Source organism: Dermacentor albipictus, chromosome 4 (genome assembly GCF_038994185.2).
Source record: "Dermacentor albipictus isolate Rhodes 1998 colony chromosome 4, USDA_Dalb.pri_finalv2, whole genome shotgun sequence".
Lineage (NCBI taxonomy): Eukaryota > Metazoa > Arthropoda > Arachnida > Ixodida > Ixodidae > Dermacentor > Dermacentor albipictus.
Genome location: NC_091824.1, coordinates 62,305,749 through 62,330,484, shown reverse-complemented (window position 1 = coordinate 62,330,484; position 24,736 = coordinate 62,305,749). Strand labels below are relative to the sequence as shown.

General features: G+C 46.5%; 1 protein-coding gene across 2 annotated transcripts in view; it reads left to right on the top strand.

Annotated features, from left to right (window-relative positions):
- Nucleotides 1-24,736, top strand: part of LOC135896415 (uncharacterized) — a 203,325-nt gene that overhangs the window by 38,219 nt on the left and 140,370 nt on the right. For both annotated transcript variants that reach the window (XM_065424789.2, XM_065424788.2), the window contains exon 2: nt 24,110-24,167. The gene's annotated coding sequence lies outside the window, so the exon portion shown is untranslated. The remainder of the gene's footprint in view (nt 1-24,109; nt 24,168-24,736) is intronic.

Genomic DNA, 24,736 nt, shown 5'->3' with positions numbered 1-24,736 from the left:
TGATACTAGTATATTATTTTATTTTTTAAGAACAGACGTGGCGAATTTGGTGCAGCGGACTAGAGTGTGTCTAAATTCATTACACCGATGTTCGGAGTAACTCATTATAAATTACCGCTCGGAAAACAAAAGCCGTGCGCGCTTCAGACTCCGGAATAAGACGTTGCATTACTCTATATTTCTCTCAGAACTGGAATAGCTTGTCAATAAAAAAATTTGGCGTGAAGTGTGAAGAGCACATGCCCATGACCAACCACTTTTCCCTAATATCAAGCTGAATCCCCCCCCAACCCGCCCCCCCCCCCAAAAAAAAGAAAGAACAGCAGAAATTTAAGAAAAGTTGCGCTGTGATGAATGTTTGCATGTGGAAACAGTGCGAACTGTGAACTTCGTTCTTCCTTCTCCTCATTAAATCACCTTTCCCCATTACCCAGTGCAGGTTCAATCACCTTTCCCCATTACCTAGTGCAGGTTAGCCTCCCTGCCTTTCTCATATGACTTCTCTCTCTCTCTGGCACAATTCTTTATTTCTTTCTGTTATGAACTAGTAAATTGGTGTGTGAAACCACTAGTATTTGGAACATTTATCAAGTGCACGTTATTCAGAAACACGCCATACTTCACGCTGCTAATGTGCCCTACGAAAGCACCACTCACCCTCGTTTTCAGGAACTCAATAGTACTCCCATTCCGCAACTGTTCAACGACATTTCAATGAGTCACTACAGTTCAAAGATGCAACATTCTAACTCATTCCTCATGAATCGAGCTAACATGAAACATGCTGTAGGTTTATTAAAATACGCTGACTGAGAATATTTGGCGTGCTCCATGAGTTACAAGCACTTATGCGCATCTATTGGTATCATGCAATTTGCCATGTTTGTGAAATAGTTGATTTCATAATAAGTAGTTACCTAACAAACGTGCGTGTAAATCTACTCACGTCATGGCTTGTCGTGTATCGTTCCTGTATATTTAGTACATATTTCAGTTATGACTAAAATTGTACAACTGATTTACTTATCAGTGACTTGTTCGTTCAATGATTGTAATCGCATGGCTTTATTGGAGACGTTATGCTGCTCTTAGTTAATTTTTTTTCAGTGTTTCGTTGCTTTTAGTCATTGGTTTTACGCATGCAAAAAGAAACACGAAGTTACTGCAAGGGGCACATACTCTTAGCCAAGCCCTAGTAGAGATATTTCGTCTGTGCCGCTAACATCCTTGCGATGTGAAATAAATTTGGAAATTGATTTGTGTCCGTACTGCAATCACTGTTCGCACTAAACATCAGCCGTAAAAGGGATTGCACCGCGGTCGCCACATCGACAATCTGCTCCGTTTTCCGCGAATGCTAAAACATCTCACCTTAACGTGTGAAGAGTCTGTTGACGGAGACATTATGTTCTTAGACCTCACCCTTCATGTTTCTAAAAGCACCCATACATGTTGGTGTTATGAGCCAAGAGGAAAGGAGCCCCTTCATCGAAACGCATCAGCACACTCGAAAATAGTGATGAGGGGCATCGCCAGCATATGTTTTAAAAATGCACTTCGGAAATACTGCCAGCATCTTGTGCAAAAAAGTTTCAATAACCAGCTTTCGCGATTCTGCGCAGCTGGATACCCTTTGCAGTTGCTGATTGCGGCGGCGGGCAGCATGTTAAGAAAAAGCAAAATTAATAGTCCTGGTGCCGCCTTGCAGCCATGCAGTAGTAAATATGTGGCCGTGGTACCGTATCTACATAATGTCGGCCACAATCTGAAGAATATTGCAGGAAGAGTTGGAGTGGACGTTGTTCTGTCTGCCCCACATAAACTTTCTGGCTTGTGCGCCAAAGTTAATAATCCCAAGCAGAAACGCAATGCTTGTGAAACAAATCATCGAGAATAGTTTGTTGTCCCAAGTGTGGAAGGTGTAGTTTACGGCATTGCGTTGTCAAGTGGGAAAGAATATTTGGGACAAACTGGCAGATGTCTCAATGATCGCTTACGAGAGAACTCAAACAATGTTGACAAACTGGCAGTAACCGGTCATCTTGCTGCATACTGCATGCGCTGTGGCTGGAAGTCTTTGTTTAAAAAGATTACTGTGATGGGCAGGCATTCTGATCAACTGACAAGGGAAATCGTAGAGGCGTTTTGAAATCATCAGAAACAAAGATTGCGTGAGCTGCTCATCTTTCGCGCCTTCAGAAAAGGAGATACTGTTCCTGTCACAGTAGTGGTGGCTTGTTACGGTGCTAGGCGATCTTTGATGCTATAGTGACGTTACACTCCCTTTCCATGACCCGCCGTGGTTGCTCAGTGGCTATGGTGTTAGGCTGCTGAGCACGAGGTCGCGGGATCGAATCCCGGCCACGGCGGCCGCATTTCGATGGGGCGAAATGCGAAAACACCCGTGTACTTAGATTTAGGTGTACGTTAAAGAACCCCAGGTGGTCGAAATTTCCGGAGTCCTCCACTACGGCGTGCCTCATAATCAGAAAATGGTTTTGGCACGTAAAACCCCATAATTTTTTCCCTTTCCATGTTTTATTGTACGGTGCTATATACACTGTGACCAAGTGCAATGAAGCATCAGTTGTTAGAAGCGCTGTGTCCATTGCGCCTTCTCTTGTGTCGCGTGTTTCTTTGCGCTAAAATCTATTAACATGCAATAGCAGCTAGCCCACTAGCCTCTTTCGTTTGAACCAACAAAACTTCCGCGTTGTCGCGCCACCACCGACTGATTCAAACCACGAACCCCGACTGGCCGCAAACCGCCTGTTCCGTTGCACAATTTAAACCTCCCTGGCTTCCAGCCATGGCCACCCTTTCGAGGCACACAATGACAGTTGCAAACGAAGGCGGAAGCGGCCCCTCTCTTCCTCGAGCACGACATCCACAAGGCACGCGGGATAGCCAAATTAGGCCCATAACGACGGCTGGGCCACTCGGCAATTCTGCGTCCGCACGCGCTCGTTTCTCTCGAGGAAAGCAAGCTCGGCGTGGTCATCACACAGGCCTGGGGGAAAAAGGGGGGGGGAGAAGAAGGGGGGGAAGTAAGCGACGGCGATCGAGGTACGGAAAGGTGTGTGTGGAAGCTATTCATGCGTGCTGAGGCCAGAAAAGAAGCCTTAGCCCCTTTCTCTAACCTTATTTTTTCGCCCCTCTTGGGCCCCTTCCGCCCATTCCCTACCCCCCCGCGAAAAGCACCAGACGTGCAGCGGCGCATTTCGGGTGCCCCCGCAAAGCACCTCTACTCACGCCATCCGAAGCGGCAGCCTGGCGCCCGCATAGGGCGGGGAACCAGCGGTTGCCTGCTCGGTGTGGGCTCCTATATAGCGCGGCCGTGCCACGTGTGCCCCGCGGTAACCCGACGACGACAGCGAAGAGGGCCAGACTCGTTTCTCTTGTACTGCTCCCCGTGCAATGAGCCTCCCTTCCACCCTGCCTCCCCAAGACAACCTCGACGCTTCCCCATCGGCCCTTTCCAGACATCTTCGTAGCACGTCACGACGACTGCACGCGAATCCCGGGCTCGTACGTTGAGAGCTAGCTAGCTCCCAGGCCTGGGCATATGCGAGTGGGGTGGTCGACGAATCCGCTCGGGGACGCTGTATGTGTGCAAAGGCAAGAAGGAGTGGAGGTGACTGCCCACCGTACAACTTTTTTGGTTTTTTATTTTATTTTTCGTCACGGAGCAAAACCCGCTTCTTCTGCGCCGGTGTATTTAGTCGTTGTAATCTGAAGACCTGGGTCTGCGGCTGTAGGCACATTCCCACAGCTAGCAAGCAAGCAAGCAAAAAAAAAAGGATGTCGAGAGAGGAAGCATCTAGAAAAGGAGAGGAAGTTAAACAGGTAAGGAAGCGAGAGAGAAAAAGGTGGTACGGCTAGCCGTTTCCTCGCAGTGTGGAGTGTAATCGAAGAGCGGCAAAGGTGAAGCAAGGGGAAGGAATGAAGAAGCAACGAGCAAGCAAGCACACTCGATCAGTTCGCCGGATGGACGCCATAAATGTATGCAAATATCGCTTACGGTGGAAAAATAGCCCTCTTGCCAAGTGACCTCGCTCGCCTCTCACGGTTCGCCTACGCACTCAATTTTGCGCCTAGCTTTTCCTTTCTTGTTTCAATTTTTCCTTCGTTGTTCTTTTGGTTCAGCGTGTTTCGCATCACCGAAACAACAAGAAACAAGAAGTGAGACTCGCGAGGCTCCTTAGGCTCTGGGCGAGGTCTTGTTGGATTTAAAAGAACAGTTTCGAAATGGAGACGTGAGGCGAAAGTACGCACCAAGCTATACGTGAGAACGGGAAAAAGAAATGCTGCGAGCAAACGCGCACTCTCGGATAAATGCAAAAATGCAAGGGAACGAACATTGTAGCGGGAACCACACCCAGCCGAACGGAAAGAGTGCAACGACAGAAACTAAAGCCACCTTTCTGAAAAAGAAAAAAAAAGAAAAGAAAGAAAGAAGCATTGGGAAAGTGGAGAAGTAAATAGCGAAGCTGCAGTCGCCCTTCGTTTCCACAGCGCGTGTCAGACATCATTACAGCCTTCGCCTACGCTGCAGGGGCTAAACAAAGCGTTTTTGGCGTCGCATTAGCGACGAATCGGTAAAGCGAAACCGTCTATACGCATATCTCCTCTCCTCTCTCGCCCTCTTTCGTGACACCCTCGTATTGGCACTTTTGCAGAAAACAACGAAAGTTAGTGGGAAAAAAGAAGGAAGGCACAGGCCAGGTCATCAATAACTCTAACGCCAGCACGCGGTTATCTACACAACGTCCCCTACTCACCCGCTCACAGTGCAAAGCACCAAAGCCTGTGCCTTTCCTGTCGTGCGCTCTACTTTCAATCATTACGGAGCGCTTCCTGAAGTAGTGCGGGTGCGCGGGAACCGTTGCTGCGAAAGCAATCCAAAATTACATTTGTGCCACGTCGTTCGAAGTGCGAGTGACTGCCATTGCTCTCTTTCTCTCACGGTGGCTTTTTAAGTACTAAAACACTCAAGACCAGTACGTTGTGGCACTGGCAACCTTGTAATTACCTCAGTACGGCGAGTGTTCACATTCGTTGCGTGCATCAGGACATTTGGTGTGTGCGTTGTGCGAGTGTCCCAAACCAGAGACAACGGGGAACGTACTTCCAACGCGTCTTTCCGCGTGGACTCGCTCACCCACGGCGAGTATGACTCAGGTATGACAAATAACGATCCAAATCTGCATCTGATATGCGTGCCGCGGGAATACATCAGACGCACGAAAGTGTCGCTTATCAGAAGGCTTCAGCTCTAATACTACTGGGGTGTATCTATTTGAACGTAGTAAAACGTGCGAATGTTTTCAGGCAACCACGGAAGCGATTTTATTCTAATTTATATGCACAAAAATCGCCATAATATACAACACGCAGGATAAACAAATGACAAGGCACTTCTCTTGGTTAGAGTGCCCCTCAGCACAAAAATTAATGAATAGTATTCAATTCAAATGATGTTAATTACTATGTACAGCTGTTAGTTGCGGCACCTTTTTGTCGTGGAAAGTACAGTCCCGTTAAAGTGAAGGAATGCTAGCTATAATGTTCTCTTTCTGGTTTGAATACTTCTGTACGAAGAAAATAATCGCTCCGTTCATACATACAATATATTCAATACACTGCATCATACAATACATTTAGCCTGAGGATACTGATGTTCTTGTTTTTTTCTTATGAAGAGTACATTTTAGCAGAGCTTTTAAGGCTTCTGTTTAAATTTAATGATTACAATTAATCGCTCTCAACTTCACCTTATTTGTGCCCTGCCACAACAAAAGCTCAAGACTTCAACCAATCAGATTGAGATAATCAACTAATGCAACCCCTTCACGTTTCATTTAATTCTAACGACTGAAAATTTAGTTCCACCGGAATTATTCTATCTACCGAATCATTGAACGCGTACAGCTCCAGAAAGAATTAAGGATTTTGAATTCATCAATGTTTTTTCTCAAGCATACAAATCCTGGAATCAATGAACGCTCTACAGAAACGTCAGATATGATAAAATCAGGAATTTCTGTTCCAGGATAGTTAGTGAGCAGCGACTCAGAAACTTGAAGAATATGCCTCATGCAAAACATAATCAGAAACAATGAAATAAGTAAACATGTTACACGACGACGTACTGACACCCAGAGCAAACAGCTGTACGTCTACTTTCCAACTTCTATCACTAAATTTTTTAATGCGAAAGCATTATATGGCTCATTATCAGGCAAAACATTGGGCGTTGTCTGTGTTGGCGTAAGCACAAGATGGCCCCAAAAGGCTACGAACACTCGACCTTTGGTATCAGTCGAACCCACGATCTTTAGTGTTAAATAGGGCTGGCAGTTGAACTAAGAACTAGGTCTCCCGTGAAATAGTTACTCAACGACTGAAAAAGCTATGTAAGGCACAGGTAATTAATATAGAGTTAATTACGGCACTCCAACCCACTACGTTTCGTGGCAGTCACACCCTCGACCCTTCGTGTTAATTAAGGCAAAGCTAAATAAGTCAGAGGGTTTACAAAGAAAATTACGTTACAGAAATGAATTCTGGCTCGAACCCTCTGGCTACACGAAACGGGCAGCTTTGCAAGGAAAATCGTCTCTGAATAGAGCTTGGCATTGAACGCACACAATAGAGGCCATCAGAGCTTGAATACTCGCTGAAAAAAAAAAACGAAAAAAAAAACACACCACAAATGAACTAATAAAAAAAGTACCGAAATACGAAAGACTAGTGCACTCTACAAGTTCGCAAATTCGTCGTGTCCTCCGCCGTTGCCCAACGGTTTGTCGGAGGCACGTATCGGTCGGCAGCGTATGCTCGAGTTCTCCGGGTTAATCGAAAAAAAAAATCCTTTCTCCGAGGAGTCGTCGCGTACGTCTCCTCCCGCGTGCCAGCTTCGGCGCCTGCAGCCGGCGACGAGAGCATATAAGCCACACGTCTCAATGTGATAACAGAGACGTGATTCGAATAAGGACGTGGCCCTTCGTCCCTCCGGGCGCACCTCTTCCATCCTCCGCTTCTCACTCAACTCTCCCCCACCGGCCCTCGCTCTCTATTTTTTGTTTCACTTACCGCTCTTTTTCGAGCAGACAGCTATATAGACGAACTTGTGCTTGAGAGCCGGCCGATACTACTAAACTACACCCAAGTCGACGAGTGCGGGACCTTCGCACACAATAAAGAAGAGCGAGAGAGAGAAAAAGAAACTATGAGCGCGGACCGGAAACAACCTGACTTAAGTGTGCTCAGAGACGAATAAAAACGAGCCAAACGACGGACCGGGCGGTGTATGCACGAAGCAGCAGACAGCGGTATATATCGTTAGGGCGAAGAATGGAAAATATTTCGTGCGGGTGCGAATAGCCGGAGAGGGCGTGTGGATGATCAGGTATGAACAAAGACAAACGAGACAGCGAAAAAAAAAAAGAAGAAAACTCGGTCAGAGGGTGTGGGGGAAGGAGGCGGAGGAAGAGATCAAGATAGCGCGGAAACTGCTCGCTGAGAAATCCAGAAGGAACTGAAATTTAATTATGTCCCGCGAGGCCTGACGAAGCAATGAGCTGTGCAGGCCTCCTCCCATGCATGTCTCGCTGAGCCCGGAGAAAACGCACGTGGGCTCTGCGATTCGCGAGAAGCTCAGCTTTCAAATGCGTCTGCTGCTCGTTGTAGAGAGAGAGATAAAAAAAAAATAATTGAGCGACAATGGCCATCGCTAAAGGGCATCAACGAAGACAAAAAATAGAATGCGGTACAACGTGTACTTGATGGAATATCTTTCTTGGGTCGCCTTCACGTTTTCCCTTTTAACTTCTGCTCATTCCTTCCAGTATAGTAGTCGCTGAAGTTAGGCATCATCCCATTATACGATTTGTTATTCTCCTCTCGAATGTAGTCACTGTCGCTTATGTGCATTATTTTCTTCTTTTCTCCCTCTTCACTCGACACTTTTCGAGGCAAGATAAAGCGAAATGACGACACTTTTTTCTCGGGAAGGCGTAATATACTCGGGTAACATAATGAAGACGGCCGACTTTGAAGAATTCATTAGTTTGCGCCTGGCACCCGTATTTTCTTTCTTGATTTCGCGAATTGAGGCAAACGGAGGTGATTGTGCGTCACATTGGATGTGTGGTTATTTCTAAGGCTTAAATACTTGCTCACTTCGAGGGATGGGGTAGCCTACTATCCAGTAGGATGCCATTATGAGCCGAATTCAAAGGAAAGCCAGTGAAAACCTAGTGCATTTCATTGTTTCATAATACGGCGAAGAACAGTCACATTCCGGCTCCCAAGTGCTACGAGAAATCGAACACTGCGATTGGGTTAATTGGCACGAATGCAGGCAGCGCCCTGGTTTCCTGAGACAGCACTGGAAACTCCGTAGCACTGGCCGTTCATTTTTCACTGGCCGTTGCATATGTAGTACAAGAATGTAAACAAGGATCTTGAATAACAAAGTTTCATTAACATATTTGTCCTCAACTTGTTCATTTCATGGCCTTTACATTTTTCATATCAGCGGCGTGCAGTGCTTTGCTGGTTTCGAACTGATGCAGTTCTAAAGTTCGTGTGATATTGTCTTTACCTATTAAAAGGACAAAAAACATGGAAACATTCACATCAGTTATGTCGGGCACAATTTTTGGCCCATACGAGTATAATATTTTATGAAAAAATACATATTTTACTTGTATTGACAGTGCGTAGCGTTCAAGAATTCGTTTGCAGCATCTTTGGCAATGGCAATGCAGTTATTTATGTATTTGATGCCTAGGCAAATTGTTTAAGAGGAAGCTTTAGCTTGGGCCCAACTCCAACGCGGCCTATTCAGATACATGTAAAACGCAGAAACGCTTTCCTGAGATAACCCCTGGATCGCTTTTAATGAAATGTGTTGCAATTGAGAGCGACAGTTAAATTCTAGTATCTGTTGCAAGCGGAATTTCGATTTAGGGCCGGAACCTTGTTTAAAATATTTTGAAAAATTCGGAACTTCGAAAAACATAGAAGGACGAAGTTCACAAATTAATAGCTCTGCATCAAGAATAGATATCGCGGTTCTGTAAAGGCATCCACTGCACCATTCAAAGCGGACAAATTCAATATTTCTATTTGTCTCTTACGTGAATTGGTTATGTTATGTACAAGGGTTTTGCAAGAGCCGTATTTCCATAATACTTAATTTTTTGAGACTCATGTTTAACATGTCAATTTTGTCCGCTGTAGATGTAGTAATATGTGCAATCCACAGAATTGTGATATCAATTTTCATTGCTGATCTACAGAGTTGTAACCTTCATTTCTTCGTTTTCTGAAAATTTTCGATGTTTGCCACTTTTCAATAAAATATTGTCGATCTGAATCGAAAATTCAAAACAAACAGTCACTAGAATTTCGGTTTTTTTTTAAATGCAACAAATCTCACCAAATTTGGTGCAGTGGTTGCCGAGAAAAATGAATTCTCCTTCCACATGTATTTAGATTGGAGCATCTGACCTAATGTTTCCTCTTAGGAGGAGGCCGATCTGCAATGTGAGCACCCCCCCCCCACCCCCCCACCCCCCCGAACGAAATTACCGGCTACGCCACTGATTCGTACGTCTCCGTCGGATGTAAAGACCGGCGTACATCATGTGAATCTCTGGCACGCACTGTTGCGGGTCACATGTTATCCTTCGGTGCATGGCTGCTCGCTTATCGCATTGCATTGTTAGCTAATACTGGTATCTGGTATGACATGATAATTCTATCCATGGATTGCTTCTGAGAAGCAGGCAGGAGACAGCAAACAACGTAATCATATACATGCCTGGCCTAAAGAAATTCTCATCAAAATAGCACGTAAGAATGGAAAACGAACCCATGGAATATCTGCTTGCAAGTATCAATCGCACCACCGAAAGAGTGATTATTAAATACGTGACCATAAGAGAGCTTGGCCTCATGGGTGACGCCTGCTATCCCTCGCTTAGCCAAACAGTACATAGCAACGATAAGCCAGTTCAAAGAAACAAGAGAAGAAGACAGAAATGCGAAATGGGCTTAAAGCTTTTTTTTACCGACATTGAAATCGTACCCGCTGTCATTGGTTATCATGCTCATCAAAATGACATCTTGTGGGGATGATCTCTTTATCCGGCCCACTTGAGTCCATCAGCCGAGATATGGCTGTCTCCATCACCAGCGTCCGAGTACTTTAATCTTTTTTCTTCCGAAATCTTTTTTGAGCGTTCTCGTCTAGCACCGTCACTTTTATTTTTCTCTGAATAACCTCATCATGCTTGCATTACCACTTTATCTCTTTACGTACTTCGTCGAGGTGCGCTCCTTTTGATGTTCTTTCGCTTCTCTTGGTGAGCGCGTTAGTTAACGACCGGGCAGGAATCTCATCTCCTCCTCGGAGTGCGCTCTCAACCCAAACCTGCGCAGATGTTCAGAAATCGAAGCAGCACGGAAAATAAGGGCAAACAAATCACACAAGTTGTCGCATAAGAGCGTACGCACGAAAACACGAAGGACCGAGAGGGAAGCATGATGTTAGCGTGTAAATAACAGAACTTCTCGGAGCCGGCGGCTTAATGAATGATAACGGTAATCTCTTTCTTCCCATGGGGGGGTCGGAGGGGAGCGTGGGAGGGGCGGAGGGGGCCCCTCAGCACCCATCTGCGTTCCATTGAAGTTGCCGAATGATATTAGCTTTGTTTTCCAATTTCACTTTTCCTTTCTGACGGTTCGAGCGCGCCGAAGGCGAGCACCGCGGAGCGTGACCTCCTTCAAGGCAAACAGAATATGCCATTAGTGATGCTGTCAGAACGAGAGAATGAGAGCGGCAGCGTTTCCTAAAGTTGTTCACAAAGACCAAAGAAAGAAGTCAGGCGTAACAAGACCCCTAGGAGGGGCGCGAGCAAACACATTTGCTTCTTGAGTGTGTGTGTGAGAGCGAGAAAGAGATAACAAGAAAGGAACAACAGCTTTCCTTTTCTGGGTATCGCGCTCAGGAAAGCGTGAACAAAATTACAAACAAACGCGTAACTGTGCGCTTTCTCTTTCATGTGAAGTCCGTCCGTCTTCTTTAACAATACCTCACTCTTGCGCTAAATATTGTTTTCTGTTTCCGTTGCAAGTGTTATTATAGAGCGCTGCCGTTCGGTGAGCGGGAATACGTTTTGAACATTTTAAATCTTGAAACCCCGTGAAGCAAATGCATCACCATTCCGAAACCTGCTCGTGTGTTACAACCACGCTTGTGCCTGCGAGGAATGGATTTTGTATTACATGTGCTTGGAAGTGGTTGGTAAAGCGAATGCAGATTGCTATAAGTTAAAAAAAAGACTAAGATGTCGAAGGGTTTGGCGACAGGCTGGCACTGGTAAGTGGGGTTGGACAGCTCCCGGAGTTAAACCTGTCGATGTGAAAATAGTGATGTGTGAGTACGCCGTAGCGAAGTAGTGCGGCATAATTTGTGCCTCCCTTGGATTAATTTCGGCCACCACGCGTCACGAAATTTCGAACACCGGCGCTTCGGCTATCCGTCGAACTTTGCAGCAGCGCACCAGGCGTCAATCAATGGAAACAATATTTCAAAAGATAACATTTCATAAGTCCGCCAAAATTTCAAGAACTTTCAGCTAGAAACATCGAGACAGTACGCCGTTTCATCAACGCACGAATTTACGACACATAGTTGTAACATCTTTGCTGCGTTACAGCAGTGTTTTGGCCAGGAATAAAACACTACTTTAGCGCAGCAGGAGTGTTACGAATAAGTGTCGTAAATACGCACGTTCTTAGAAGTGTATGCCCTCTCGATGCTGCTAACTGACAGTTGTAGAAATTTCGGGGGCTTTCTGAAATAATATATTACATAAAGTGTTTCTCCGAGCGTGAAAGCAGCCCGCGAATTCACGCAATGTGGCTCGTGCGGCTAGTCGCGCGGCTATTTTGTGGGTATTTGAGGAGTTCTTGCACGCTCAGAAAAACACTTTTATGTAGCACGTATTGAGTAACACAAAGCTCTATAGGGAGTTTCTCATGTTACTCTACCATTTTCGCATAGGTACCTTCATCTACTTATGTTATTGGAGAAGGCGATTAATTAGTTAGGGATAATTATCTAGTTAGGTGGAACGAAAAAAAAAGTGTGAGTATCTCCAAGCGACAGCTAATATAGTTACCTTGATTTTGCCCAGATACATGGCATTTCCATATTTTTAATGTTTAGCTCAAGCTATGTGGCACGCCCGGTATAAGAATGCACCTGGACTTCCTTGTGACTGATGAAATAACAAAAAATGAAACTGGAGGTGAGGAGAGGGGGAGGGAAACACCACAGCGGACCCTCCATACTCGTTGTCGGTTTTATCATTGCGTATTTCCGTCATCTGTTCTTGCATTGATGGCTTAGCTGACATTCAAAGCTTAACTGGCTTTTGGCCATTTTTTTCCGCCGTATACGAAAGCCCGATCATCCTCGTCGCACCAAGTAGGCAGGCTTTGAGCAAGGTACTTACATCAGGGAGAGTCATTGTACGACGTTCGCCGAGTAGCAACCCAAACGTGTATAAGCGCGTATAAAGCAAGCGTGTAAGCTCCGTGAAGCACGTATTCCTGTAAAGAGGCATCACGATCCCGTCTACGTTGCTCGACGCATGGACGTCACCCGAAAACATGCGCGGGAGTAATTCCCAGAGGCATCCGCGCCGCTCCTTTTTGCTCGATACTTTCAAAACACTGCGACGGACGAAAATACGGTGGCAGCTAGGCGACAGTCATTAGTGGGACGCGCCGCGTTTACGGAACCTCATGTGCCAGCTGAACTCCAGGATTAGGCGGTATGGTGAAGAAGCGTTTTTGAAAGGCCGGAAGACTGCGCAGTCGAGCGTTTGTGCTGTAGCTTGTGGAGAAAACGCGGCTCACGTGCAGCCTGCGCGAGGTGATTACATTCGCCCGGAATACCACCAGGGACAGCGCGCGTAGCGGTGGTGCACTGAAACAGGCGCGGGCGTTATAAACATCGAGGGAAGGCTTCTTATTGGGTTGTTGAGCTCACGTGCTGCCTTTCGCGTACTGCTTCGCGAATCAGAGTTGAAGATGGCTTGTTACCGTATGTATAATACTAGCTTTAGCTTGCTGCTAATGTACCCTAAGTGTGCGCGCAAGCCATACGGAGATAGCGTGCTAAATCGCCAGTCAAGAAAGGGATGCATGAGATGATGCATGGGAGGATGCACAAATACACTGCTCGTATTCATTCCGTTTACGTCCTTGATGACATTAGCACTGCGCACTTACTAAATAATAAATTAGCCCAATCACCCACACTGTTAAGCACAACTGCAGTACCTTCATGCAAGCCCTTTTGTTGGGACGCGAACTAACAACCCAGTGCCCAGTGTCCAGTGTGCCTAGTGCATTTTCGGGGGTGGACAGTGACACGTTCTTCAAGGGAAAAGTTCAAAAGGGTAGCGATCAAAGTCATAGTAGCGATGGCCAAACTGAGGATGACGAGGCGGCCTGACGACGAGAAAATAGCATTAATGAGGGCAATGGTCGTAGTCAGCGTAACGAAATGGACGGACAAACGGCTAAGAAAGCCCTTAACGGCGTCACAGTAGTGGCGTCGTGGCGTAGTGGCGTCACAGTAAGACAATACTCCGTGAAGCAATTTGTGGAGGTTCTGGGGAATGTTTCATGCATTAGCGTTCTGGCAGACCGTCATACGATATAAATGAACGAAGGTTGGGGATAAACCTTACTTCTGGATGACTATAAATTACCAACTTCCTCACGCCAGCAGTTTTACTCCCAAATACGAAGTTTGCAAGGGCTTCAAACGAAGCTTCAGTGCTGAAACTTCGTTTCAAGCCCTTGCTTGGCTGGCAACATAACCACTGTCAAAACGTCATAAAAAATTCTGTCGCGCCGTTGTTTTTACAGCGGAGCTGTATATGGCTAGGGTACCATATAATCTTTGTGTCCACCCAGAAAAACTACATCAATGGCTCATACCCCGTAAGCACTTACACCCCCGTAAGCAATAAAAAAGTCCAATGGCACATAGCCCCGTAATGCGAGGCTACAAGCCCTTAGCAAAATTAAGCGAACAGTGCTCACATTCTTTCTAATCATGCATACAACATACAAAACAGGATGTCTAAAACTGTGATCATCAATGGCTCATATTCCTGTAAGTAATGGCTCATATCGCCGTTAGTAGTGACTCCTACCTCCATAAACAAGCAAAAAATGCAATGGCTCATAGCCCCGTAAGGTTCATTGCGACTGATTTCGCGGGAGTTAGTTGCGATGACACTACCCCTGTGGTTGTTGTCAGTGATTTCAGTGCGGATGTGTCGGGACCAAAAAGGGAGTGGTTTGTGCGCTTCATGTTGCAGACATATCGTTTGCAATAGTACACCGATCCGGCCCAACTGACCACCCAGCGTCGTACGTGCATCCATTTGACATTATCAAGGAATGTATTTGGAGTTTCGAGTGTGCCGATCAGTGTATGTCATACTGACCACGAATCCATTGTGATCGTCGCTCCTAATTTAAAATGAGTTACACCAATAAAATCTTCACCTTTACAATTCTTGACGCAATGCTTACGGCTCCGCTGGCGATCCACCTTTGCAGGGCGGAACAGCCTTCAATTTCTTTTGAATACATCATCGTTGAGCCTATGCTGCATGCTGCGATAACGTCGTCGTTGAATCCCATCTGACGTTCTATCCCTGCTAGAAACCAAGCTATGGCTGTAGAATACGTGGTTTGCGCTCCCACTAGGGCCCTGTCGAACTTGCTGAGAGATGCATACATTGTCTCACGAGAAACGAGAATGCTAGGTTCCTGCTACTCCTATCACCGGTTACATAACATTCTGGAAGGCCGAAAAGTTTTTATTAACGCTGTAGTCTATGTTAGCGGTAAGCGCACACCGGTGGAGTGCATCTAGTCCTGTCCGCAAAGAAGCGGATGCTCTAGGCGAAACTGAGTAAACATAACCGACGTTTCTTAGATGGGAGTGCTTCCGCAAGAGCGCCAGCAGGAGGCATGCCGTCTTATCGGCGCGGGCTGGCCGAGAAAGAAGGCCTTGTACTATAGGCTTCCACATAGGGAGGGACGACAAAATAACGCGGCGCTACATACTGCGCGCTATCCCCGCGCGTACTACAATCGAAGCGGACGCTTTGCCGGCGAACCGATGCGCCCGACAATGGGAAGGAGGCGATATGAGAGGAAAAGGGGGAACGGCAAGAATGTTGGCGACAGACCGGAATGAAGAGGAGGGGCGCATACGGCGGACTGGTACAGTTAAGAAATGGGACACAGGTTCCTGGACACAGCACGCGTGCGTGAATATATAGCCAGGGTGGCACGCGGCACTTGCAAACTCACGCGTAAACAAAGCCACGGAGGGAACTGACCGTTAATGGCTCCCGCGCAGGCCAATCGGCTTTCGTTCTTGTGCGCGCGGTACGGGCGTCCTCGACGCCGACGACGGGGGACACTTGTGCATTCACTCGGATGTGCAGGGGAGAAAAAAATAAAAAAGAAAGTATAAAGGAGGCGTTGCTTCCTTCTAATGCTCCGGAAACGGAGCGGCGGTCCGGTTCAGACCCCCTTTGTTCTGACGTAGACGAGAAAAGAGTTTCCGACTAATCAATTAATCAATGGGAGCCGAAGACGACAGGTAAGGGACGCGCGCACACTTTCGTTCGTCGCGAGTCCGGGGAAACGAGCGCGCTAGCTCATGGCCGTCAGAGACGCACAAAGGGGCGGCGAGAAATGTGCCGTGCATGAAAGCGGAGACAGAACTTTCTTGCGAATTAGTAGGGAGGTGAAGGGTGGAGCGGGGGGGTGGGGGAGGTTCAGGTAGGACAAAAGCCTTTTCCCTGGAGCACCCTAACGGAGCCTCAGACATGTGTGTGGAAAACTAAGCGGCATTTTCTCTGCTTGACAGGAAGGCGCCGCTGGCCGTCACACTGTTGGTTCTACGGGCTAAGACATGCGCTGCCCATTGACAAAGTTAATAAATACAAGTGGACCTGCGTGGCGGTTCTCCGACCTTCTGCTGGGAGTATCGATCCAATCTTGGAGCAAGCGTTTCTCTGACATATCGAGCGTAAGAAAGTTCTCTTATTAGCTTGCCCAATGTAATTGTATGTATTGTCCCAAGCGATTCATTCGCCGATGTCCAGAATTTAATAAATCTGAATATTTAGTTGAACGGACTAAGCCGCTAGGTCACGTGCCACGAGCACAAGCTCCGCAAAATTTTGAGCCAATATTTCTCGGCTTTGATGGTGGGTTGATTCCCGGCTTGGCTGACAGTCAGAGAAAACGTACTCTGGCATGAATATACGGTGATCATTCAGTGACTTTGTTATTTACCGCCTCCTTACTGTGAGCACTCGTGTGTTCTTTTACCAGAGACAGGTGCAGTTTATTGATAAGGTGGACATGTTAGCCATCTGATCACCTGACATACTATCCCGAGCGTATCTCATTAGCCGTATTGTAAGACCGGCAATAAGCTTGACTCGATTATCCAGAACTGAAATCTCATGTAGCATCTTTCCGTTGACTGCGGTAAAATAACTCTATGGACGAAGAAGAAAAAGGAACGCGAAGGTGCAACCGCATCCTGAATGGCATCTTTTAAGGATAGGATCATCTAGGATGACCTCAGGCGACTCCCTCGAATTCTCCAGTAGTGCTACTTCATTTATAAAATGAAATTTTTTTTCTGAGATTGTTAGGGATATCCGAAGCCTTTAGGATGATCTAGCATGCTACAAGCTTCGCTATTTGAGGGGAAGAAGAAAAGTGAACATGTGATGAAGTATGGAGAGAATGCAAGGACACAACCCAATGGCATTTTTTAAGGCGCCAGTAGAAAACAGTGGTCATAAATCTAAATGTCTAACGCTACCTCTGTGTTTGCCTCGGGTATTTCCGCGAAGCTTGTCTCCGTGTTTATTTAAATCTAGTAGCAGTCATGAAGCACAACAGTAGCGAGAAAGACGCCTATGGCAGGCATATCTTTTAAAACCTAATATCCTATTTATGGCTAAGCTGGGTTGTATGTTAAATATTGTAGATGATATACCCAAGAAAAAGAAATAATTCTGGGGCCTTTACGTGCCAAAACCACTACGATCTAATTATGAGGAGCGCCGGAGTGGTGGACTCCGTAATAAGTTTGACCACCTGGGATTCATTAACGTGCCCTTATATCTAAATACACGAACAGTTTTTGAACTTCATGCCTATCGAAATGCAATCGTCTCAGCCCGGATTAAACCCACGAACTCGAACTTAGCAGCGCATTGCAATAGTTAGTAAGCTACTGTGGCTAATAGCCGGATATTTGTAGTAAAAGTGATCCTTAAGAGGCACCAATGGCCAGCTACTAAGTAATGAGACTCAACATAGCGATATTAAAGGAAGCGAACTAAACGCGCCAAAAGGTGACCCTAACTACACACCATGCATATGCTGCTTATAGGAAACTTGAGAAAACAAGGTGTACAGGAACACTGAAGCCAAACCTCGGTGTCACCGCTAACGGCTGAAGCTGCTCTTCTGCTTGTCGTCGATTTCTGTGCAAGGTTTCTATAGCAACAAAATAATGTTTACAAATAGGAGCAGCGAGTCATAACATATAGTCGTTCTAAAGGCCACGCCTGATGAAGGTTAACGCATTTAACAGTACATCTGAGATATTACTTAATATAGATAACGCTTTATCATCTTTTTTCTCGTTTAGACGCGTTTTTTCAGATTGCGTCGCACGTTCGCAAACAGATGTGAAACCAGCATTTCAGTGTGCGCATTTTGGTGTATTCCGTCGCATGTACACAGGTTTGGCCAGTGGAGTTTCTGACATTCTATACCGGTGAGGCTTTGTAGTTGAGACCTAAAACGGAACGGCCACAATATTTACAGTGACTTCTCCAATTGGCTATTATAGACAGCTTTCGTTTAGTTCGGCCTTCGCCACCGGAGCTTCGTATGAGCACAGGTCTGTAAAGCATGGATGCCTCCTTGTCCCATCGTAGCCGTACAATATCGGCTCAAAGTACAGGGTGATGGCTGAATGAAGACTGCAATATCCGGATCGCCATTGTGCGCGTTCCGCAACCTAGTTGTATTGAATTGTGCTGGTGTATTAGTTTTGGTGTTTCTGGAGTGATGAATGCCGGCGGGCTCTATACCTGAAGTGGATTGTAGACGGGTCCCGCTCAGTAACATCGATGGCCTGCTATTACGGAGGGCTGTTGGTCCTTCAGTGGGGAAAAGTGTCTCGGCTCCTTGTGTAGCTTCAGGGAGAAGCAGAATAGGTGGCGCGCGCGCACACACACACACACACACACACACACACACACACACACACACACACACACACACACACACACACACACACACACACACACACACACACACACACACACACACACACACACACACACACACACACACACACACACACACACACACACACACACACACACACACACACACACACACACACACACATGCAAAAACAGCAAATGTCGTCCAACGGTATGTTCATCAAACAGTAATACGAAAAGAGTGATGCTCGGACGTAGCAACGGCAGGACAATTCATGAGATATAATGTCGACCCGTAGCCAACTGTAGCGCAAAATTTGTTTCCTCAATCGGAGCTCTACAACACAATAAAAAACATTGTACGAAAAAACGGGCCCACACGATTAATGAACTCGGAAATGTTTATCGAAACCTTGAGTTGGTCACATTCGCGCCTTAGCGCCCAGCCTCTTTAAGAGGCTCAAATCGCTTTATCATCTTCTGGAGCAATGGTCTCAGCGTGCCGAGCTCCTTGTGCCTCAGGGTCGCTCAAGCTTAATATATGAAGCACATGGAAGCTGCAACCACGGGTTTGACGAAAGTTCGTGTAGTTGTGAATAACCTTTGCCGTAGGGTAAAAACGGATGCTTTCTACAAACAAACAAACAAACACACAAACAAACAAACAAACAAACAAGCAAATATGCATGCCCTTTCGGCTCCCATAGATAGCAGCCTCCTATAGGAAGCAAGGCTGCTATAGAAGTCCCGTGCGGGAACCTTATAACAATTGGGGACGCTTTTCTGTGCGGCTTGTCCTGGCTACTGTTACTCTATTCACAAAAAACTTCACTCAGTTCGACGATTAAGTGCAAACAGCGGAGATGGCATGCAGGTTTCTACACTTATTTTTATACTTAGAAATAAATCATTTCAGCATCCCATATATAAGAAGCAGGTCTCAATGTAAATGCTGGAGACTGATCTCCTCGCGAAGGCCGACGATACTGGATAACGCGCTCTGGGTCCACTGCCACGCAGACTGTAATAGCAGGAGTACAGCATGGTTATATCCAATAGAATGCAATATCTTTCCCTCGGTGGCACTTTTATCGCTCTTTAACAGCATAAACTGAATGACTAGAGTAGTTAAATGCTAAATTAAAGGGCAAATGAAGTTGCGGTTCTAGAAAGAGGGCTGGCAGTTGGAAAGTAACTAGAAGACCCAGGGGAACACGGGAACAAAAAACATCTCTTTTCCCTGGTTAGAATGAAGCAGCGAGCCACCCATACAAAGGTTCGAAGGGTGCATTTTTGACGACGTATAGATCAAGCGGATCGGTTAATCCCTCTCGAAACCACTTTCTGACTGTCAGTCGAGGCGACTACGGCTATGCAGTCAGCCTGATGCATCCATAAAAGCCGTTCGGTGCGCTCATTGAACCGGTATCCCGCCCCTGCTTCCATAGCGTCAGCTGGCGGATCGCACTAACGACCAGCCGCCACCACAGCCCAGCCAGAACGGGCTATAATACCTGCTTCTGAACGCCGCGCAGCCGTGTCCGTGAAAACGCTGTTTCTGCGCAGGGCAAGGCGTAGGCCCGTTCCCGTTATGCAACACCCCGTGCACCGGCGAACCCCTATGTGTTGAGGCTATGTGTTGAGGGTAGAAGGGTGCAATGTGCGGCGGCGTTCGTAACTGCCTGCCGTCGTGGTGATGCCGCAGCGACTGTGCATAAATCAGATACACTGGCTACCGTTTCCGTTGAGACGTTCCCACTGGCGTCACTGTGTGCGAGAGAGAGAGAGAGGGAGGGAGAGGGAAAGGGAGAAAGTGATTCCGTGGCGACCGGAAGCTGCAAGTCCCGGGAGACGCTTAAACGCGCGAACCGTGCCAGATCAGGCATACGGCACCGTGGGGAACTATCGTACAGCGCCGGCGGCTAGCATCCCCAGCTGGGTGCTTTCGTATTTCTACTTCTTGTCGTCCCTCTTCGCCCGCTCTTGATCCGGGGCATTGCTCTGTGCCCCTCTTGTTCGCGCTTGTTAATTTCGCTTACTGTTTCTATGTGTGTTCTGTCTCTGTTCTGCTGTCTGATCCCAGGCGTATGCCCTAGACGGCCACTGCCTTATGCCATCGGGCTCAGAGATACACAGCTTTGCCGTGCAGTGAGGCGCCAGTGTTTCTAAATACAGAAGACTCAAGCGAGCCTGCCCACTTCCTCATATTGTGGTTAGTAATATGATCGCTTCAGGAAAATTTGTGAAAGCGTGCGAAACGTGAAATGTTATATTTGACAGCGTTGGTTATGTGCAAGGACATACGCCTACAGTGGAGTGTTCTTTATAACCTTAAATTGATCAGTCCGGCAAATTTCTAATTCCCGAAGTCTAATATTCAATATACTATACTTCCCCTACGTAGCATGCGATATGGCCAAGCTAACGAAACACGCGCAAAATACAGCGATTTAAAAACACCGAATCTTCATCTCTGCACAGAATTGCAAATATCGACTATTTGCACAACGGCGCATGTGAGCAGCAGAACAGTGGTGTGCTGCACAGGTTCATAGCTCACTGCGCCATGATAGATATAGCTCATGCCGAATAAAGTGCTGCTGGGGCACGCCATGACTATTAGAAGTAATTTCTTATACTTTTGTTTATTGTTGACGGATGAGCTCCTCCATCCGCAGCCGTGAAGGGATGTCTATGTTTCAATAGGTATAGCAGTCGCCAATGACCTAGTGAAGCCGCAGGCTGTATATGGGATGTTGCGAAACGTAAATAGGGAAGCCAAAATTCCCATTCGCTGTAGAAGTTGTTCGGTCGCTTATTTGCGCAATGCCCTGTGGACCCTAGAAGCGCTATTGCGTGACTTGAGATCCCCTTTGGGTTCTCAGAGCTTAGCTTCGTTCTTACCGTAGTTTATTTGGCGATACCTTCCTTACGCAATCAGTTTCGAAATCATGTTAGGATCTCGAACTTTCTTTGTAGAACGTTGGGAAATGAGAGTTAAGAAAGAAGCGCGCAGGTGAAGTGAATATTTTACATTCTATGGCGCGAGCCGTATGTGGAAAGATATCTCGGCCTTCTCGGCAACGGGCACCCGAGGAGGGTAAGCGGCTTTTAAATATTTTGTAAAAGTGGTGATGACCGTCACACTCTGAATTAGAGTACCAAATAGCCGAGTAACCTAGTACCAGATACTAAATCCTTCCAGTATACTCATGCGCGGAAGACGCGAGACGCGACGAAGCGTCATGAAAGAGGAATGTGCAAGCAGTCCCTCACCAAATGCCTGCAGCAGGGATTAAGTTTGCTGAAAGAAGTGACATTTGGTACATAAAAAGGCCATATTTGGCAGATGGAACCAATGTGGCCATGTGATACGACTACAATTTGAACGAGCCATCTCCGAACGCATGCACGGCAACACAGGCCCGACAAACAGCGTTGCCGGAAGGCTACCGGAAACATTAATGCGGTCCAGTATGAAAACATATGTGGCAAACATTAACTTCAAACAGTGCGATCGGATGAGCACAGAAACAATATAACCACAACAGGACTAGCGCTGAGGTTGTTTTCTCGTTCTTGTCTTCGTTCCTTCACGATTATGGAATTGTATTAGGTTGTACCGGGAAGTATGTATACTCATTCGAATTCGCGGCAAACTCACTTATTTTTACAGCATTGCCTGTTTACAATGTACAAAATGAAATCACGCACCTTACCGAGAGCGTTTATACCGTTTAGGGTCGGTTCACACGATGATGCGGCCTCAGAGAAGTGCTGTTTTCGTGGTCTCGTCAAGCCATGCATGGACGACGTAAGGCGTCTGTAAGTACGCCACCAGGCACTGATGAGAAGTCCGCCTACTCTTAAGGCAGCACTGCACGGCGCTGACTTCGGGTGAACATGAAACCCATCTGAGGAGAGGACGCATGATGCATGCATCTTGCTCCGACTAAACGATGCTCCTCTCACCTGTCGTGGAAACACTCTCTCGCAAATTCAACGACACACTCAAACGTGCTCCATGACAGGCTCCGAAGACGGCACAGGCCCACTCTAACCGAAATTTGGCCCACGCGGAGGAGGATCTCGAGAAAAACTGAAGCTTTGCTGGAGAAGTAAAAAAAAGGTGTAAAGCAATCAAAGAACCGAGATCGAAAGAGCACGTGGGAGGAAGGCCAAACGGCTACACAGAAGCCCGTCCTTATGTCTCTGCAATCACAACGGTTCTCTCTCAAGGGGGCCTTGACGAAGGCGGTTAGAAAAGAAAAGAGAGAGAGCAAAAGAAGGACGAAATAACCGAAGGCAGAGCGTATTCTTTGTACGTGCCTCGACTGGCGATGAGAGCCTCCGAGCGTGCCCGGCTCATCGCGGCCATCAGCTTTCCGTTCCTACTGTGCGAAAAATTCTATCACTCGCTCAATCAATCGGAGGAATTGCTTCCGATTCACGGACGATTTTCATTTACCCAGAAGAGGACGGCACATGCGTGAGAGGGTTAAAGAGGGAGAGAGGGAGATTCTTCGAGACTGAAGCCTCCGGTGCAGATGGCTTCGATAGAATCGCGGGTACAGAGGCACCGGGCTATTTATTCTATGGCTGGTCACGCTTGAGCGATTTTCATGGCCTGCAGCGCTTGCCGGCTCCCTTCCAAATCGTAACGTTTGCCTTCGAATGCTTATGCCTTCCCGCGCGGAATATCCCCAAACGTTAACGACTGTGTGAAGTGTTAATTTATTATGCTATTTTACGTCGCACGGCCCATGCAGATAAAGATTTAACTCTTTAAGTAGGGTTGTAGGACGGGCGATACTGCAAAATCAGTTGAAATCACAGCGTAACCAACACCAATAATGCGAAACCGTGTATGACACGTGGCTAGGATGTACGAGCGCTGCTAAAGATAATATCGTAACAAAATTAAATATGTACGAGTTCCTTTTATTCTTTAATTTCTACTGGTTATTTCTTTTCTCTTTCTGCTCCATTTCAGAGCGCGACAATGCACTACTGTAGACGCAATTGTAATCAACATTTCAAGGTAATCTGCACTTTGTTCACATATAATCCTACGAACAGACGAGTAATTGTTTATATCGTATTTATCGCGAATAACAACGAAACTGCCATGTAGCGCAGCGAAACGCTTATATCTTTAGACAGCCCATGGTGACATGATATAATCGTTGCTACAGACTCACTCCAATGATCGTTTAGTAGATAAAGAATTGAGCGAGAATAAATCTGTAGATGGAGAAAGAGCAGAAAAATAAAGGGGGAGGGGGGAGTCTGGGAGGTTAGCCACTGTAAGTGCCCGCTGCCTATCCTGTGCTGGGGAAAGGGCTGAAGGGGATAAGAAGTGGTAGTTGTTCCTACAAATCATCCTTTGATCTTAATAAGGAGTTTTGAAGGCCACAATCTGTAAATTCGAACGTCCTCCTTTGTTTCTAGAATCCTGAGCTTTTTCAGTGGTGAAAGAGCTTCAATTGTGGGTGCGTGGTGCAGAGTGCACGAGCTCTGCGCTAAGATGGGAATCCGAAACTAGTCCCATTGCTTCCTCGTGAATTTTCGAGAGTGTAACGCTTTATCGACCAATTCATAACTTTCCAAAAATGTCTTCAATAAATCTTGTTAGCTTGCAGCACTTGATAACTAATGAGAAGGCTGTCGATTGCTTGTCACCACCAAATGAGTTTTCTCACAGTTTTTTCTCCTCGCGTTTGCAGGTTTGCCACAAAAAGAGAGGAGAATCCAGGGGGACGCAACCGGAGCTTGCTCGTGCAGGTAAGTGAGCTAATCTCGAGAATATGTGCTCCAGTATCGTAGCGCTGACGCACGAACACAACACAAAACATGAGACAGTTTAAAGAAAAAAAATGGCCGCCGCAACAACCGTTAAACAGCAATAAAACAGACGCACAAGGCACCTCCTCATGTTAAAATGGCCTTGCAATGATTTCGTAGGGTGCACTCGTTCTTTTGTATGCTAGCCTCACAGGAAGGCTTCTGTTTCCCTCATGCCGAGATAGCAAGACAAATGGACCGTTAAGCTGCTAGCTCAACAATGCATTCGCCACTCGAGTTAAATGCTAACCCCGCACAACTCATATTTCGCTCTTACTGCGGAGTCTCTAAGATAAAAATGCGCAAAGCTGCTCTCACGCGCTCTTGAGAGAACGTAAAATAGTTTGCAAGTACAAAAAAATGAAATGACAAGAATGGAAATACGTTTCGATGGTCACGATTAAAGTTGGTGACGTACAAAAGAGACAATGTGAGCATCAGAAGCGCTGGCCCGCCCATCACTGTGTGCCCATTGAGCTACGATGCAAAACATGTGACGTTCATTTTAG